Source organism: Sus scrofa, chromosome 1, assembly GCF_000003025.6.
Source record: "Sus scrofa isolate TJ Tabasco breed Duroc chromosome 1, Sscrofa11.1, whole genome shotgun sequence".
NCBI lineage: Eukaryota > Metazoa > Chordata > Mammalia > Artiodactyla > Suidae > Sus > Sus scrofa.
This window is the reverse complement of record NC_010443.5, coordinates 207,287,364-207,304,887: the sequence shown is the minus strand read 5'-3', so window position 1 is coordinate 207,304,887 and position 17,524 is coordinate 207,287,364. Positions and strand designations below refer to the sequence as shown.

General features: G+C 40.8%; 1 long non-coding RNA gene across 1 annotated transcript in view; it reads left to right on the top strand.

Moving 5' to 3' along the window:
* The window catches only part of LOC102162768, a 75,904-nt gene that overhangs the window by 30,391 nt on the left and 27,989 nt on the right, over positions 1–17,524 (top strand). The gene's annotated exons all lie outside the window — the stretch shown is intronic.

Here is a 17,524-nt window from a genome sequence, read left to right as displayed (position 1 = left end):
GATTATAACTACATAGAATATCTTTGGGAGTGTTCCTTATTCTCAACCTTTTGGAAAAGTTAAGAAGGATGGGTATTAGTTCTTTATGTTTGATAAAATTTGCCTGTGAAGTCATCTGGTCATGGACTTTTGTTTGTAGGAAGTGTTTTTATGACATATTCAATTTCATTTCTACTGATCAGTCTGTTCATTTGGTCTATTTCTTCTTGATTCAGTTTTGGCAAGCTGTATGTTTCAAGAAAGTTGTCTATTTCTTCTAGGTTGTCAAATTTGTTGGTATATAATTGTTCACAATATTCTTCTATGACTTTTTGTATTTCTGCAAGATCTGTTGAGATTTCTCCCTTTTCATTTCTTATTTTGTTTGAGTTTTTTTCTCCTCTTCTTAGTGAGTCTGGCCAGAGATTTGTCAATTTTGTTTACCCTTTCAAAGAACCAGCTGTTGGTTTTATTAATTTTTTGTATTTTTTTTTGAATCTCTATTTTGTTGATTTCCTGTCTAATCTTTATGATTTCCTTCCTCCTACTGACTTTAGATTTTGTTGTTCTTTTTCTAATTCTTCTAGATGGTAGGTTAAGTGGTTGATTTGAGATTTTTCTTCTTTATGAGGAAGGCTTGTATCAGTATGAACTTCCCTCTAAGAACTGCTTTTGCAGCATCCCATATATTTTGAATGATTTTGTTTTCATTATTATTTACTTGCGGTATTTTTAAATTTTCCTTTTGATTTCCTCATTGACCAACTGCTTTTTTAGTAAAATTTTATTTAGTCTCCTTGTAACCGATGTTTTTTCCCATTTTTTTTTCCTGTGGTCAATTTCTAGTTTCATGCCATTGTGGTCAGAGAAGATACTTGAAATAATTTCTATACTCTTAAATTTGTTGGGGTTAATTTTGTGCCCCAGTACCTAGTCAATCCTTGAGAATGTTCCGTGTGCACTGATAGTTGCATTTACTGCGCCAGGTTGTCATGAGGCTTATATGCAATGACCTATAGAATGTGCCTAAAACATAGGAATTAGTACCTTTGTCACTGTTCTTCTACTCCCATTCTCTTTCTCCTTTGGACACAAAGATCTCATTTCTATTGCTTCTGCTTCCCCCCAAAGTCAGAGGAAGTGGTGAGCACATAACAGGGACACGTAAGTATTATCAACAGTCATTTGGTAGATTGGAAGTTTCCTCAAATTTGACCTTAACTCCTCTTTCACCAAAGAAATCAATGTTGACCTTTGTCATTTTCTCTCACTGTCACAGTCATGCAATAAACACAGCTGGTGAAACAGATACTGATAGCTTGACATGTTTCACCAGCATGTTCTAGATGCAATTGACTAAGAAAAACTCACATATGAACTAGATTATGACAAGACGCAAATGATTCAACTCAGTGCTTTGCTACCCTGGCCATGAAAAGCACTGGGAAGCTCTTTAAATATATTGATGCTTGGCTCTGCTCCAGAGGATCTGATTTATTTGATCTGAAGTGGGGCCTCAGCATTAAAAATGTTTAAGTTCTACAGATGACTTTAATGTGTAGCCAGGGTGTCAGAGAACTGATTTACCTGTACATGTGCATGGGAAGTCCATCTTAGCCAGTCAAACTGCACTTCAGGGTGGGAAATATGACCAGGTTCTCAGTCATATGACCTGGCTTTAAATCAGTAAAGTACAACACTGTCTGCCTCTCAAGCCTGCAAATTCAAAAGCTGGGAACTTCACAATGATCTCAGCACCCAACATAACATTTGGCATAGAGGCTGTAATCAGTGGTTGTTCAACAGATGGTGAGACCCTTCTGCTGAGGGCAGTGGACAGGAGGGAGAGTCTCAGATGGAAAGGGAAGAAGGAAGTTTGGGAGAATTCTCCAGAGAAAGGGAATAGGAATGAGCATAGCCAGCCCACCAAAATACTACCATTTACATGTTCACCACCACCAGCTCCATTTTCCAGATGCCAACACTCATGCAAGCCTGCAGCTTGAAAACTGCAAGACCAAGATTCCAGCCAGGTATTTCTGGGTCCAGCATCTTGCCTCTGGAGAAACAAAGGGTATTCAGACCTCAGACAGCCTGTTAGGCTCTCCGACCACTGGGCCAATCAACTTGGTTGAAAGTGCCTCATCAGCTGCTGAAAGCAGACCTCTCTCCCCTCTATAATGCCAGGTTACATGTCCTAAAGCTGTGGGTGCTGGAGTAAAGCTGGGCATTTGACATGTAAAGACAGGCACCTTCCTTTAAACCAGGGGGACATGAAGCAAAGCCAGGTCAAGTGACTTCAATTCTGAAGGGATCTGACCTAAAGCCTGATCATGTGACTAAAAGGGGCAGTGACTTGATGGCATGCCAGTCTAGTCTTTCCATCTTCAAATCCAGTTACAGAAACCTTATTTGCTCTAGTTCTCTAAATAAGACTTTTTTCCCCTCTTGAATAATACATTCATATGGCTCAAGAACCAGAAAGTAAAAAGAAGACATGGAATCTCCTTCCCATATCCCCATCTGCACACCTTCTCCCCTCCATAGGTCATCCCTTTTCTTAGAATTTCTTTATGCATATACAAGGAAATATAAATATAGATTCTCAAGTGTCACTCTTTATTCCAAAAAGATGTTCTCTACCTTCTTTTTTATTCACATACAATATATTTTAAGGCAGCTTGTGCATCAGCACATAGGCAACTTCTTTTTTTGTTTTTGTTTTTTTTAATTTCCAGCCACATCTGTGGCATCTGGAGGTTCCCAGGCTAGGAGCCAAATCAGAGCTGCAGCCGCTGGCCTACACCACAGTCACGGCAGCAAGGGATCTGAGCCACATCTTCAACCTACACAACTCACAGCAATGCCAGATCCCTAACCCACTGAACAAGACCAGGGATCAAATGTACATCCTCATGGATACTAGCCAGTTTCTTAGCCCACTGAGCCACAATAAAAACTCTTTTTTTTTTCTTGCTTTTGCTTTTGGTTTTATTTTAATTCAAGCTTTGGGTTTTTTTGGTTGGTTGGTTGGTTTTTTCTTTTTTGACCACTCTGCTCCTTATGGAGCTCCCGGGGAGAGGATCAGATCCAAGCCATAGTTACAGCCTATGCCATGGTTGTGGCAACACCCAATCCTTAAGCCACTGTGCCGGGCCAAGGATCAAACCTGAGTCCCAGTGCTACAGAGACAGTGCCAATCCCACTGCACCACAGCAGGAACTCCCAAACTTTGTATTTATGTAATTTGCTAAATTTTTCTTTTATGGCTTCAGGATTTCAAATCCTAGTTCAAAAGGCCCTTCTCACTCCAAGGTTTTAAAGGAATTCCTTGTTTTCTTCTAGAACTTTTATGGTTTTATTTTTCACATTTAAGTCTTTGATCCATTTGGAATTTATTTTCTAAATACCAGTATTCTGCAACTTTATAATGGGTTTTAACATCCAGTACTTCTATCTTCTATCATAGCTTTTATTTTCAGGTTTCCCTAGCTATTTTTAATACACAACTTAAGATCAGGTTTTTGTTAAAACATTTTCAACAAAACAAATTTTTGGAGACAAATTTACAGACTAACTTAGAGAGAATTAAGATATTCATAATGTTGTTTTATCATCCAAGAATATTTTATATCCTGCTTTTTCAAGATTTGTTTTACATCTTTAAGAGAAGTTTTTTCTTCATATGGGTCTTATATATTTTTTTGTTTAGTTTATTACTAGATATTTTCCTTTTGTTGTTATTGTTGCTATTATAAATGGGTTTTCTTACTTTTATCTGATTGTGATTTGTACATCTGTGTGAAGCAATTAAGCTTATACTAACATTTTTATCAGTAAAAGTAGCTTCTTGTTCAATTATCTTGGGTTTCCCAAGTTTATAACCATAACATCTGCCAATAGTGATAGTTTCACTTTCTCCTAATTTTTACATCTTTAATTTCTCCCTCTTACTTAGTTGTATTAACTAAAATCTCTAGCACCCTGTTAAATAATAGTAGTGACATGGACATCTTTATCTTGATCCTGACTTTATTGAAAATGTTTCCAAGTTCTGTCGTTTCCAAGTTCTGTCATTAGGCATGACATTGGATTTTGAGCTGAGATCGATCTATTTTACCATGTTAAGGATATATCTGTATTTTATTCAGTATTTTTATTAAGCATATTTTATTTTGGTCAAATGTATTTTTGGCATCTACGGAAATAATTATATGATTTTCCTCCTCCAATCTATTAATACAAAGTATATTAACATAGTCCTAACATTCAAATTTCTAGAATAAACCCCAGTCCATATTTCATTTACTCCTGCATTCTGTTCACGTCCTTCTTTTTCTCACCATCTTTTCCATAAGTTCTTATATTTCTGCCTTTGTGTCTTCCTTTAGAGAAGCGATGCTTTATGTTTTTTAAAAACTCATAGCGCAATGGTGATTATTTTTCATCACTATTTTCAGTTCACTGTCTTCTCTGGTTAGTTATGTGGCTCTTTCCCACCTTTTATATTTCAGGATCTTAGTATTGATGTCATGCCAGCTGTCTTTTAATTACTGACTTATGGGATGAGTTGAGTTTTCCTGGCCTTGCTATTTGCAGTATTTACTTTCAAAGAGTGTATTTGTTGGGCCATTGGGCTGTTTTCACATATCTTTGCTGCATGCTCTGAAAACTTCATCCCTCTCCAGTTTTTTCCTTCAGTCTTACATATGTCATATTTATAAAGCCTAAACTGCCTGGATTAGTTATGTTGACATAAATAAAAGCTAGTTTGTTTGTCTTTTTTTTTTTCATTCACGGGGTGCCCATGTAATTATTTTCATGTTTTTCATTATTTGGTGATGGGTGGGGAAACACTAGGCTAGTTTTGTTTCTTTTACAAAGTGGAAAGAGATTTGTGTTTCTAATTATAAGGTATTTTAATTTTTAAAATAGCAGCAATATAGAAAATGATGTAAGTGAAAAAAAAAAAACAGGCCACAAAACAGAATAAATGCTATGATTTCATTTTTTTATTGTTATTCCCCCAATACAATTTTTTTCCTACTGTATAGCATGGTGACCCATTTACACATACATGTATACATTCTTTTTTCTCACAGTATCATGCTCCATCATAAGTGACTAGACATAGTTCTCAGTGCTACACAGCAGGATCTCATTACTAATCTATTCCAAAAGCAGTAGTTTGCATCTATTAATCCCAAGCTCCCAATCCATCCCACTCCCTCCCCCTCCCCCTTGGCAACCACAAGTCTATTCTCCAAGTCCATGATTTTCTTTTCTGTGGAAACATTCATTTGTACCATATATTAGATTCCAGATATAAGTGATATCATATGGTATTTGTCTTTCTCTTTCTGACTTACTTCACTCAAGATGAGAGTCTCTAGTTCCATCCATGTTGCTGCAAATGGCATTATTTTGTTCTTTTTATGGCTGAGTAGTATTCCATTGTGTATATATACCACATTTTCCTAATCTAATCGTCTGTCAAAGGACATTTGGGTTGTTTCCATGTCTTGGCTGTTGTGAATAATGCTGCAATGAACATGTAGGTGCATGTGTCTTTTTTAAGGAAAGTTTTGTCTGGATATATGCCCAAGAGCGGGGTTGCTGGGTCATATGGTAGTTCTGTGTATAGATTTCTAAGGTGTCTCCACACTGTTCTCCATACTGGTTGTACCAGCTTACATTCCCACCAACAGTGCAGGAGGGTTCCCTTTTCTCTACACCAAATGCATGTGAATGTGTGTGTATTTGGTGAGTATATTTAGAAAAGAGCTTGGAAGCTTAGAACAACAAATTTTGAACATCAATAAATTATTTACACATGGTGAGATTACAGAGCTAACATTTTCATTAAGGTATACTTTGTGTACAGTAAAATTACTCTTCTTAGTATATAGATCCATGAGTTTTGACAAGTGCTTATGGTCATGTAACCACAATCAAGATGTAGAAAAGTTCCCTCACCCCAGTAAGTTCCCACATGTTTTTTGTTGGTAAACCACCCCCAACTCCAGGTCCCTGTGACCACTGATCTATTTCTATTCATACAGTTTTGCCTTCTCTAGAATTTTATTTAAATTGACTCATGCAGACTTTTGAAATTGACTTCTTTTGTTCAGCACAGTGCCTTTGAGATTTATCCAGGTTGTTGTGTGTACCAATAGTATTTTCCTTTTCATTGCCAAGTAGTATTGCATTGCATGGATGAAGCAGAGTTTGTTTCTCCATTTACCGGTTGGAGGATATTTGGGTTGTGTTTCCATTCTTGGCGATTAGTAATGATGCAGATAGAAAGAGTCACATATAGGTATTTATTTTGCCATAATTTTTCATGTTTCATAGGTATTTATCTAGGACTAGGCTTGATAAATTAGATTATTTTTAGAGTTCTCCAGAGAAACAGAACCAGTAGGAAACTCTGTCTATGTCTATATCTACCTATCCTCTTTGAGAGGTAGAGATGAGTTGATGTCGCAGTCTTGAATCCAAAATCTGCAGGGAAAGCACTAGCAAGCAGGAGACTCAAGGAAGTTTTCTATGTTGCAATCTTGAAGCTGAATTACTTTTTCTTCAGGAAACCTCAGCCTTTGTTCCTAAGGCCTTCAGCTGATCAGATGAGACTCACCCACACCATGGAAGGTAATTGGCTTTATCCAAAGTCTGACTATAAATGTTAATAACATCTAAAAAATATCTTCACAGCAATATCTGGACTGACCAAATAAAGGCATCATAACTTAGCCAAGTTGACACAAAGCAACAGTTTGGTTAAATGTGTGTTTAACCAAACTGTTTCCCAACATAGCTGTACCCTTTTGTATTCCCACCAGTAATGTATGAGTGTTCATGTTAGTGATGTCTTATTCAATTATTGGAGTTCCCATTGTGGCTCAGTGGTAACAAACCCAACTAGGATCCATGAGAATGCAGGTTCAATCCCTGGCCTCAATCAGTGGGATAAGAATCCAACATTGCTGTGAGCTGAGGCAAAGGTCACAGACACAGCTTGGATCTAACATTGCTGTGGCTATGGTGTGTGCTGGCAGCTGTAGGTCTGATTCAATCCCTGGCCTGGGAACTTCCATTGTGTTACAGGTGCGGCCCTGAAAAGACCAAAAAAAAAGTATTCAGTACTTATTATACACATGCTATTTGATGCAAGTGCTGGGTATTAAAGAAGACATCAATTCTGTCCTCAGAAATTTGTAAGCAAACATCCAAAAGAGTGCTTTCTACTTCCGAGTGTCAACATCAGAAGGAAATACATGTATTCAAGTTTAAAAGGTTGAGTGTGCTGTTCAATGTTACATAGCTAATAACCCTAGTTTACTAGCCAATTTATACCATCCTTCAAATTTTGGCTGACTTTTTTTTTTTTTTAAACTGCCACTGCACCCATGGCATATGGAAATTCCCAGGATAGGGATCAAATCCAAGCTACAGCTGCCAACCTACACTATAGCAACAGCAACACCAGATCTGAGCTGCATCTGCAACCTATGCCACAGCTTGTGGCAACAATGGATCCTAAAGCCACTGAGCAAAGCCAGGGATCAAACCCACATCCTCACAGAGACTACCTCGGGTCATTAACTCACTGAGCCACAATGGGAACTCCTTGGCTGACATTTTAAAATTTAACCACTCTGGAAGTTCCCGTCATGGCGCAATGGTTAACGAATCTGACTAGGAACCATGAGATTGCGGGTTTGGTCCCTGCCCTTGCTCAGTGGGTTAAGGATCCGGCATTGCCGTGAGCTGTGGTGTAGGTTGCAGACGTGGCTCAGATCCCGCGTTGCTGTGGCTCTGGCATAAGCCAGTGGCTACAGCTCCAATTAGAACCCTAGCCTGGGAACCTCCATGTGCCAAGGGAGCGGCCCTAGAAAAGGCAAAAAGACCAAAAAAAAAAAAAAAAAAAAAAAAAATTTAGCCACTCTATACATGCCCTCAGCAGAAATCAATATCTTAATTAGAAGCATAAAACCGAAAAACCAAGATGGTGTTAGTTGAAAAGCAACCCCTTTCCAGTTTGACCACTGTTCTGACTTTCCTTCCCAGTAGATGTCAACTTTAAATGAAAAATGAAGGGGTTATGCAAATCAGCTCTGACTCATCAGGGAAGAGAGTAAGGAATGACTTCTTCCTGCCCTTCTATAGGAGGGTGCTTAGCCTGGTGTTCAACTAGTCATCTCATCACCATGGTAACACCATCCCTCCTTCCCACTCTGGGGAGCTCTGCCTGCCTCAGCTGATGGAAAGAGCACTGCACATTTGCATCAGAAATCAAATAATACTTCCCAATAAAAACCTCAATGACTGATGCATACACAGGGACCAAGGCACAGGGATCACCAGCAGTGGCCCTGACAGAAGGAACAGAATTAACCCAACAGTTGTAATATTTTTCTTTAGCATCATTTCACCCTTTAATAGCATAGAAAATCAGTGACTCAGAACTCAGGAAGCTCATAAATGAGCAGAGGTTAGTAACAAGTGGAAGAGTTCCCTCTTCCCCCAAAAAATCGTAAAGAAGTGGAACTCTCTATAGTCAGTCTGCTGGGTTTTCAAGACTGGTTCCAGCTGGCCTGGCTCTACCCTACCTCAGTGCTTTTCATGATCATTCTCTCTCTCTCTCTCCCTCCCTCTCCCTCTTCCCCTCTTCTTTCCCTCCGCCTCTCCTCATTTCCTCCCTCTTCCTGTCATTGGGGGTGGACACTGCAGAAAAAGGACCTACTTATTCCTCATCCCAGCTCTTGTTTTCACATTCTGTCCTTCCTTACTGTCCCTCGTCCTCATCCCCTACTCCCACGCTTCCTTTCTCTGTTCTCTCTCCTGCTTTACCTTTGCTGCCCTTCTTTGCACTCTCAGCCTTAGCTCCTTTACAAAAACAGCCACAAGTTTCACCCCACGGGAGATGCTTGGGTGTCTTGTGGATGGCCAGCCGCCAACTCCAGGCCTTACAGCACTGGCCCTGAGATACATTCCTGGTGAATAGATATCCATAGTCAAAAGATGTACATTCCTCACAGACACAACCATGTGTCACAGAGCCCTCCAAGTCACTGAGTCACAGTAACTTCACGACCCTGGTCTGGCTAGATCATTCACACATCCATTTCCTCCTCTTCTTTACCAACCCACACCCAAGCTCAGCAAGCGAAACAGCAATGTGTCAAGCCATTTAAAACTACATTTTGGAATTCCTGTTGTGGCTCAGTGGTAACAAACCCAACTAGTATCCGTGAGTATGCAGTTTCAATCCCTGACCCTGCATAGTGGGTTAAGGATCTCACGTTGCCATGAGCTACAGTGTAGGTCACAGATGCAGCTTGGGTCTGGCATTGCTGTGGCTGTGGAGTAGGCCGGCAGCTGCAGCTCTGGTTCAATCCCTAGCCTGGGAGCGTCCATATGACACAGGTGCAGCCCTGAAAAAGACAAAAACAAACACAGCCCTTACATCTTCCATCTTTTGATGAAGGACAACCTCACCTGTGAGAGTGAGTGGTAGTGCAGGGGCTTCAAGGAAAGACGATTAAATGAGGGCTGCCAGCAGAATTCCCTGGTGGCAAAGCAAGTTAAGCATCTGGTGTTGTCACTGCTGTTGCTAAAGGTGCTGCTGTGTTCCAGGTTTGATCCCTGGCCCAGGAACTTCTCATGCCTTGGGAACAGCCAAAAAAAAAAAAAAAAAAAAAAGAGAGAGAGAAAGAAAAAGAGGAGTGCCAGCAGAAACGCACTCTTTTGCCTTTGTTATGGGCTGAATTGTGGCTCTCTTCCAAAATTTGCATGTGAAAGTCCTAATCCCTAGAATGTGACTATGTGTCCGTATTTGGACTAGGGCCCTTAAAGAGGGAATTAAGTTAAAACAGGGTTATTAGGGTGGGTCCTAATCCTATAGGACTGGTGTCTTTTTAAGAAGAGGAGATTAAGACACAGACAAAAAAGGACAAAGCAGGAAGACCCTATAAGAACACAAGGAGAAGGGGGCCATCCGTAAGCCAAGGAGAGAGGTCTCAGAGGAAATTAACACTTTGATCTGGCTTCTAGCCTTTAGAACTGTAACACACTAAGTTTCTGTTGTTGAAACCACCCAGTCAATGGGACTTTGTTACAGAAGCGCTGGTTGATCCTCCATCTTCCTGCCTCAAAGTGGATATAAAAGGAAGAGCTGCGAGATCCATCTTTAAACCACCGAAGACCTTGTGCCCCTTGTTAAGGGTGGAGAGCCCAAAGTTAGAACAAGCCCAGGACATGGATGACATTCTGGAACCACTCTAGCCCCCCTTGTTTAGGCCTCTGCTATTTCAGGTCTCTGCATTAGCAGCCAAATGCAATTCCCTAGCAAAGTACTTTGTAACTGATTTTGCACTTTTTACTCAGACAAGATCTCTTGCAAAATCCTCCCTCCCACCTCCCCTCTGATTTTATGAGCAATCTGCTACCTTCCTCTCCTCATCTTCCCCCTGTGGACAGTCTCTTCCTGTCACACCAGTTGGAGGATCTCCACCAGGGCCACTCCTAATGGTCTCTTTGGGAGCTCTCCAAAGCCAGCCACAGAGGTGTTATCTCCCACATCTAACCCGAGAAGGTGGGCATCTGGCCCAGCTCTGTGCTGTCATGTGCCACCTTTGCTAAAGGACCAAGGTCTCTAGACCTTAAACTTTCAAAAGAAACCAGCTCCTCCACCTTTCAGCTTAAGCCCTGCAGAGAGCTGGGCAGAAGCACACCCTACACTGTCCTCCAATTCTTTCTTTCTTTCTTTCTTTCTTTGCTTTTTAGGACCACACCCACAACATATGGAGGTTCCCAGGCTAGGGGTTCGAATCAGAGCTACAGCTGCTAGGCACAGCCACAGCAACTCAGGATTGAGCCGCGTCTGTGACCCACACCACAGCTTACAGCAATGCTGGATACCTAACCCAGTGAGCAAGTCCAGGGATTGAACCCGTGTCCTCATGGACTAGTCAGGGTTGTCACTGCTGAGCCACAAGTGGAACTTTCCCCTCCTCCAGTCTTAACGTCAGTCTCTTCAGTTACTTCAAAGTCAAGTCATCGTTTGTTCACTTGTCCCTTTCCCAAAATGTTTACACCAGGGGAAGCATTTGTGGCCATCAGTTGCACTTAAATCGAAATTATCCAAATGAAAAAGCCCTTAAATTCTAAATTCTGGAGTTTTACTGTAGCATTCAGGAGAATGCTCGATTACGAAAAGTTCCCGTGAGGTTGACATTGAACTGGTATTAACTTGTTAATGTAGCAACCCTAGCAGAAAGGTTATATCTCGGAGAGCCTGAAAGCATTTGGGCACACTCTCCAAGTTTACACTGTCACGTTACCAAGAAATGATTATGTCAGAGCAAGAGTAGAAAGCATTAAATGATTACCCAACCAGTTCACCTTTCTCCCTTGAATTTTGGACCATCACTTTGCTGATTATTTTCCAGCAGGATTCTTTTCATCCAAAAAAAAAAAAAGTCTCTTTTCCAGGCTGAAGGGAAGCATATACTACAAGGTTTATAGTAGCTCTTTCATGGGGGAGGGCTTTTGAATTGCTATTGCTTCTTTATATTTTCCTGTAGTTTCCAAAGTTTCTATAATGAGACAGCATGGATGCTATACTAGAAAAATACTATTGTTTCCATCATCCAGGATGGAAAAATCGATGGGTCAGCAGCTTGCATTTCATGAGCACCACTATCAGATTCTAACCTCTGTATTATAGAAGAGTTTTCCCCCATTTTGCATCCTTGTTATATGGGATTTTTTAAAGAACATAACTTAAATAATCAAAATCGCACATTTAAAAATAAATAGTTTAGGACCAGAGGAAACCATTGGCCATTGCATTAAGAAAGTCAATCTGAAAAATAGCACTTACACAGTGTCCCAGGAATGCTGAGCATATGAAAACATGAAACAGAGTGTGCTTTTATGAGCCTGCCCAGGCAGTCATTCTTTATTACAAGAAAACTTCTGAAATCAAGAGAAGAGATGTACTGAGAGCCAGCTGTCTAGGTATTGCATGGCATTCTTAACAGCTGGTGGGAAATAGCACCCAACTTAATTGAAATCATTTTTTTTTAATTGTCTAATCTCTTTTCCCCTTAGTTTCCTTCTGTGGAAAACAAGAATGGTGATGCCAACAGTGGCATTACAAGAATTAAATGAGATGTGCATGCATTTATTTAATTAGCGATAGTTTGATTTCAATATGACAAGTTGAGGAACTGATTAAATACTTTCACTATTTCCCCACCCTTTTGTGTGTTTCTCATTTTTTCTTCCTCTGTTTGACTTTTGAAAAAAGTCAGTCCCTTTCATTTCTCCATCTGTATGTCCACATCAGGACGTAACAGTAGGAAAATCTGTCACTGTTGCTTCTGCTTCTACAACTTCATATTGCGAAGGGCTACTGAACAAATTAGGACTTTTATCGACCAGTTCCCCATTTCATTTTTCCTTGCCCTCCTCGTGTTTTCAACCCTGAGATTCTTTTTATTCAATGTACTGAGCTGGGGTCTTTTGGAGGAAAAAATCCCAAGGTCTTGCTAAAGACTCAGTTCCACCAAGTAGAGCCCAGAGCTTTGCCTTTCTAGTGCCCTGCCCACCCCTGATGGCTTATCTTTGGCTCCCCTAAAGCATCCAGCCCAAGCCTCATGATAAAGATGAGAGCCAGCAGTTATTGATCACCTACAACATAGCTCTTCTTCTCAGTCAGTAGTTTACGTATTTGGCGGAATCATATGAAAGTGCCATTTCTGAAAGCCAGAAATAGTTGAACATTAGTGATTTCATATGACTTAGCCTAATATTTATCATTCATAATTGGCCCATTTTATTTTATTTTATTGGCTACGCCTGCAGCATACAGAAATTCCCTGGCCAGAGATTGAACCCAAACCATAGCAGTGACAACACCAGGTCCTTAAACCCCTGAGCCACCAGGGAACTCCAATTGTGTCCATTTTATAGATGAGGTGACTTTTTCTGTAAAAGCTTCAAATCTTCCCACTCTTGCCTCCTGAGTGACTTGAAGGAAAGAGTCTATTCTGGAAAACAGCATGTTGTGAAGGAAAGCTCTCTCCAGGCATTGCCTCTCACCCTTGACCCCCAGTCTCACTCCTGCCTGCACCCTGCTGGCTTCACAACTAATCAAAACCTGGAGATGACACTCTTGAATTATTAGTCATTTTCAGTCCATACGAAGGACCACTTTGAAGCATTCATTTTTGCCTCTGAAAGTGTTTTTGTTGATGCCGCAGCAGTTCACAGTAAAATAAAGAAATAATTTTGATCAAAATTTATTAATGCCATATTGCCACCATCTAGAGTAAAAGTAATTGGATGGATATATTGCAGGTGTCCATGTATATAGATTTGTCTGATTTACAGATGGATGTATTCCCTCTTTCTCTTACCTTTCCTCTTCCCTCTCTTTCTCTCTCTCCCTCCCTCCCCTGCCCCCATCTTTTTGAGGGTTCTGAAGGCTACCCACTTCAGTGAACCAATAAGATTATTCTATCGCTTGTCAAGAACATTGCTAAATTTGGAACTCTATGCTAAAGCCCATTGCTCTGTTCTCTGGACTCCTGGAAGACTTATTAGACATTGCTTTACTTATTCAGCAAACGCTTTTTGAACACTGCAATGGTTAACTTTATGTGTCGACTTGGCGAGGTTATGGTGCAACTTATCTGGTCAAAGGCTAGTCTAGATGTGTCAGTGAAGGTATTTGTGGATATGATTAATGTTTATAATCAGTTGATGTTACATCTTTACATAAAGCAGATTACCTTGTTAAAGCCTCATCTAACCGGTTGATGAGAAGATGCAATTCTGTCTCAAGACTGCTACAGAGAAACCTGGCTTGAGTTTACAGCCTGCACGCCTGCTCTGTGAAATTTCAGACTCAAAACTGCAACACCAACTGTTAGCTCAATTTCCAGTCTTCAAACTTTCACACTCACCAGCCCCCCACAATCATGTAAGCCAATCCTTTAAAATAAATAAATCTATCTATCTATCTATCATCTATCTATCTAATTGGTTCTACTTCTCTAGAAAACCCTGATTAAAACAAGCACCTAGGGAGTTCGCCTAGTGGCTCAGTAGTAACAAACCCAACTAATAGCCATGAGGACACTTGTTTGATACCTGGCCGCACTCAGTGGGTTAATGATCCTGCCTTGCTGTGAGCTGTGGCGTAGTTCTTGGATGTGGCTTGGATCCTGAGTGGCTGTGTGGTATAGGCTGGCAACTGCAGCTCTGATTCAACCCCTAGCCTGGAAACCTCCATATGCCGGGGAGGTGGGGGTGGCCAGCCCTAAAAAGACCAAAAAAAAAAAAAAAAAAAACCAAAAAACAAAAACAAAAAACAAGCACCACTGTGTGCTAGGTTATGCTAATCACTGAGGTCCCAGATAAACCCATAGATGAGATGGCCTTCTTCTCTGAGGAAGAAACAAGCTAAGAGAGAAATTACAATCTCAGGGGTTATTAGAGTGAGAATAAAGTGCCGTGTAAATTAAAAAGGAGGTGACTAATTCTGCCTGGAGTGATGAAGACGTTGACCTTCTAGAGGTGATACTTATCAGGGTCTCAGTCGAGAAGTTGGTACTCCCAGGGCTGTTAGGGGTAAGGGAGGTGTTATCCAGGGAGAGGCACTGTAGGAACCACTCATAAGCCCAGTACCTTGTGACTCCAGGACACGTTCTCCAGCCCAAATATGGCAGGTGCACACGAGGAAGTGCTGTGAGACCAGGATGTGGGAGATTGAGTCCAGGTTGTGAAGGCTGTAACCAAACTGAGATATCCATGTGCAACACTTCAAAGCCAAGGTTGGCAGTGAAGTGAAGTTTAGAATGACTTGCTAGCTGGGACTTCGAGGTAAAAGGCAAAATAAATATCATTTCAATATAGGAGACAACTCTCCCTTTTGCAAGTAGGAAAGAGTAAGCCAAGGGAATGTGGCTCTTTATTCAATAAACATTTAATGAATATTTACCCTGGGCCAAAAAATGTTCAGGAAACTAGCAATATAGCCAATTAAAGATAAAGTCCTTAAGCTATATTGTCAAGAAGGGGAGCAGAAAGCAATGACCTGTTCCCCAGCCCACCCAACCTAGAATTAATCAAATAAAGGTCATGTTCTTAGTAACCTTGCAAAGTCTCCCACGTAGCTTCAGGACCCCTGGTGGAATATATCATTACCTTTGTGTTCTGCTTGGCTTCCTTCAAAAATGTCCACTGTTGGAGTTCTCACTATGGTGCAACCGAATTGCCTGGTGTCTCTGCAGCACCAGGATGTAGGTTCGCTCCCCAGCCAGGCACAGTGAGTTAAAGGATCCAGTGATGTAGGTCATAACTATGGGTTGGATCTTATCCCTGGTCTGGGAACGCCATATGATGCGGGACAGTGAAAAATGGAAAGAAAAAAAAAAAGGTTGTCCATGGTCGAAGCCTCTGCTGTTAGGGAATCTGCTTCAGGCCACTTTCTCTGCTCCCACCCCACCTCTTCAAGGCAGACACCTCAAATTCTGTGCTGGAGATGGTGGTTTCATAGATGTATACTTATATAAAAAATAAATCATCCATGAGTTCCCATGGTGGCACAGTGGAAACAAATCTGTCTAGGAACCATGAGGTTGCAGGTTCGATCCCTGGCCTTGATCAGTAGGTTAAAGATCTGGTGTTGCCATGAGCTGTGCTGTAGGTCACAGACAAGGCTCAGTTCCTGCATTGCTGTGGCTGTGGCATAGGCCAGTAGCTGTAGAATTGGACCCCTAGCCTGGGAACGTCCATATGCCGTGGGTGCAGCCGTAAAAAGCAAAAAAAATTAAAAATAAATAAAGAAATAAGTCATCCAGCTATTCATATTGGTCGCCTATGGCAGCTATAAAAAATTACTGCATACAAAGGTCATTAAGAATTAGAAGGACAGATAACAAGTATTGATGAGACGAGATGAATAGGAACGCTGTTGGTAGTTATGGGGTTCAAGACATACTACCCCAAAATATGGCACCTTGGTATATTGCATTTTTTAAGCTGAAAAATCTGAGAAGACAGCAAAAGCAGAAAGGTCACTCTGACCCCCACCTTCCCTCATTCTTCTTCTCTAAAACAGGTCATAAAACTCCCATGCGACAGGTACTCTCCTTGTCCTGGGAGCAAGGAAGACATTCTTATCACCAGAGACAGGAAATTTGGGGCCAAAAAATCTGTACAAACAGACCTTGCTAAACTAACCCTTATCTTCCTAGTTAGTGCTTCAACATTTACCACACCCAGCCCAAACCCTTTTGTCTTGTCAGTTCTTCACAAATGTAATGGTTTTTTGTCTGAATGGAATAAACATTTCCTGCTCTAGTCACTTCTTTGGGTCTTCATCTTCTCGTGAAGTTTCCCATGTACATGTCAAAATTCAGCAAAGTGTGTACATTTCTCTCCTGTTCATCTTTCTTTGTCCATTTATTTTTTAGATGCAGCCAGAGACCCTAAGAGGGCCAAGGAAAACTTTTTCCTCCTCTATAGGAGATGACTCCTGTGGCCATTCTAGGGGGCAATATGGCAGTACTTAAATTTAATAAATACATTCCCTATGTCCCACTCCTGGTAAACTATACTAGAGACAGTCTCATACAGATGAGCATGAGGCCACATATAGAAAGAGGCTTATTGCAAAGTTTATGTGTTAAAGGGAAGTTTTATGAGTAATTTTTTGTTGTTTATGAGTAATTTTTTGTTGTTGTTTATGAGTAATTTTTTGTTTAGCACCTGCAGCATATGGAATTTCCCAGGCTAGGTATCAAATTGGAGCTACAGCTGCCAGCCACAGCCACAGCAAAGTGGGATCCGAGCCACATCTGTGACCTACACCACAGCTCATGGCAATGCTGGATCCTTAACCCATGGAGTGGGGCCAGGGATCAAACCCAAACCGTCATGGATACTAGTCAGTTTCATAACCACTGTACCACAACAGGAACTCCTTAGAGGGAAGTTTTAAGCCAGAGACTTCACATGGAAACAACTCCATGCAGCAATGCAACACACTAGATACACTACAAAACAGACTATTAAAAACTTAGTGCTAAATTTTTTGAAAGGTACAAAAGAAAAAGATCCCTAGCAAAATACCATTTATGTGAATAATAAGCATGCACACAAAACATTAGATATATATGAGAACACATCCAAGTTGAAAGATACAGTTATGTTAGAATGGTCACTGATTGGAGGGATAAGGACATAGAAGCAGAGAATTCATCAATCAAAGGTGGTATTCAGTTCAAAAATGCAATTGCAGTGGTCAGAGCTCTGAGTTGCAAATGGCAGAAATCAACTCTGGTTAATTTAATCACAAGAGGGAAAAGATTTAAGGGTCTTGGGTAGCACATTAAATTACCTGGGAGGCCCAGAGGCTAGACTGCCAGAATCACAACCAGAAATCACAGCACAGAGGCTACCATGGTTGCAGTCTCTGCAGACTGGACTACTGGCAGTGCCTGAAAGAAAAGAGGCAGATGGCTACAGC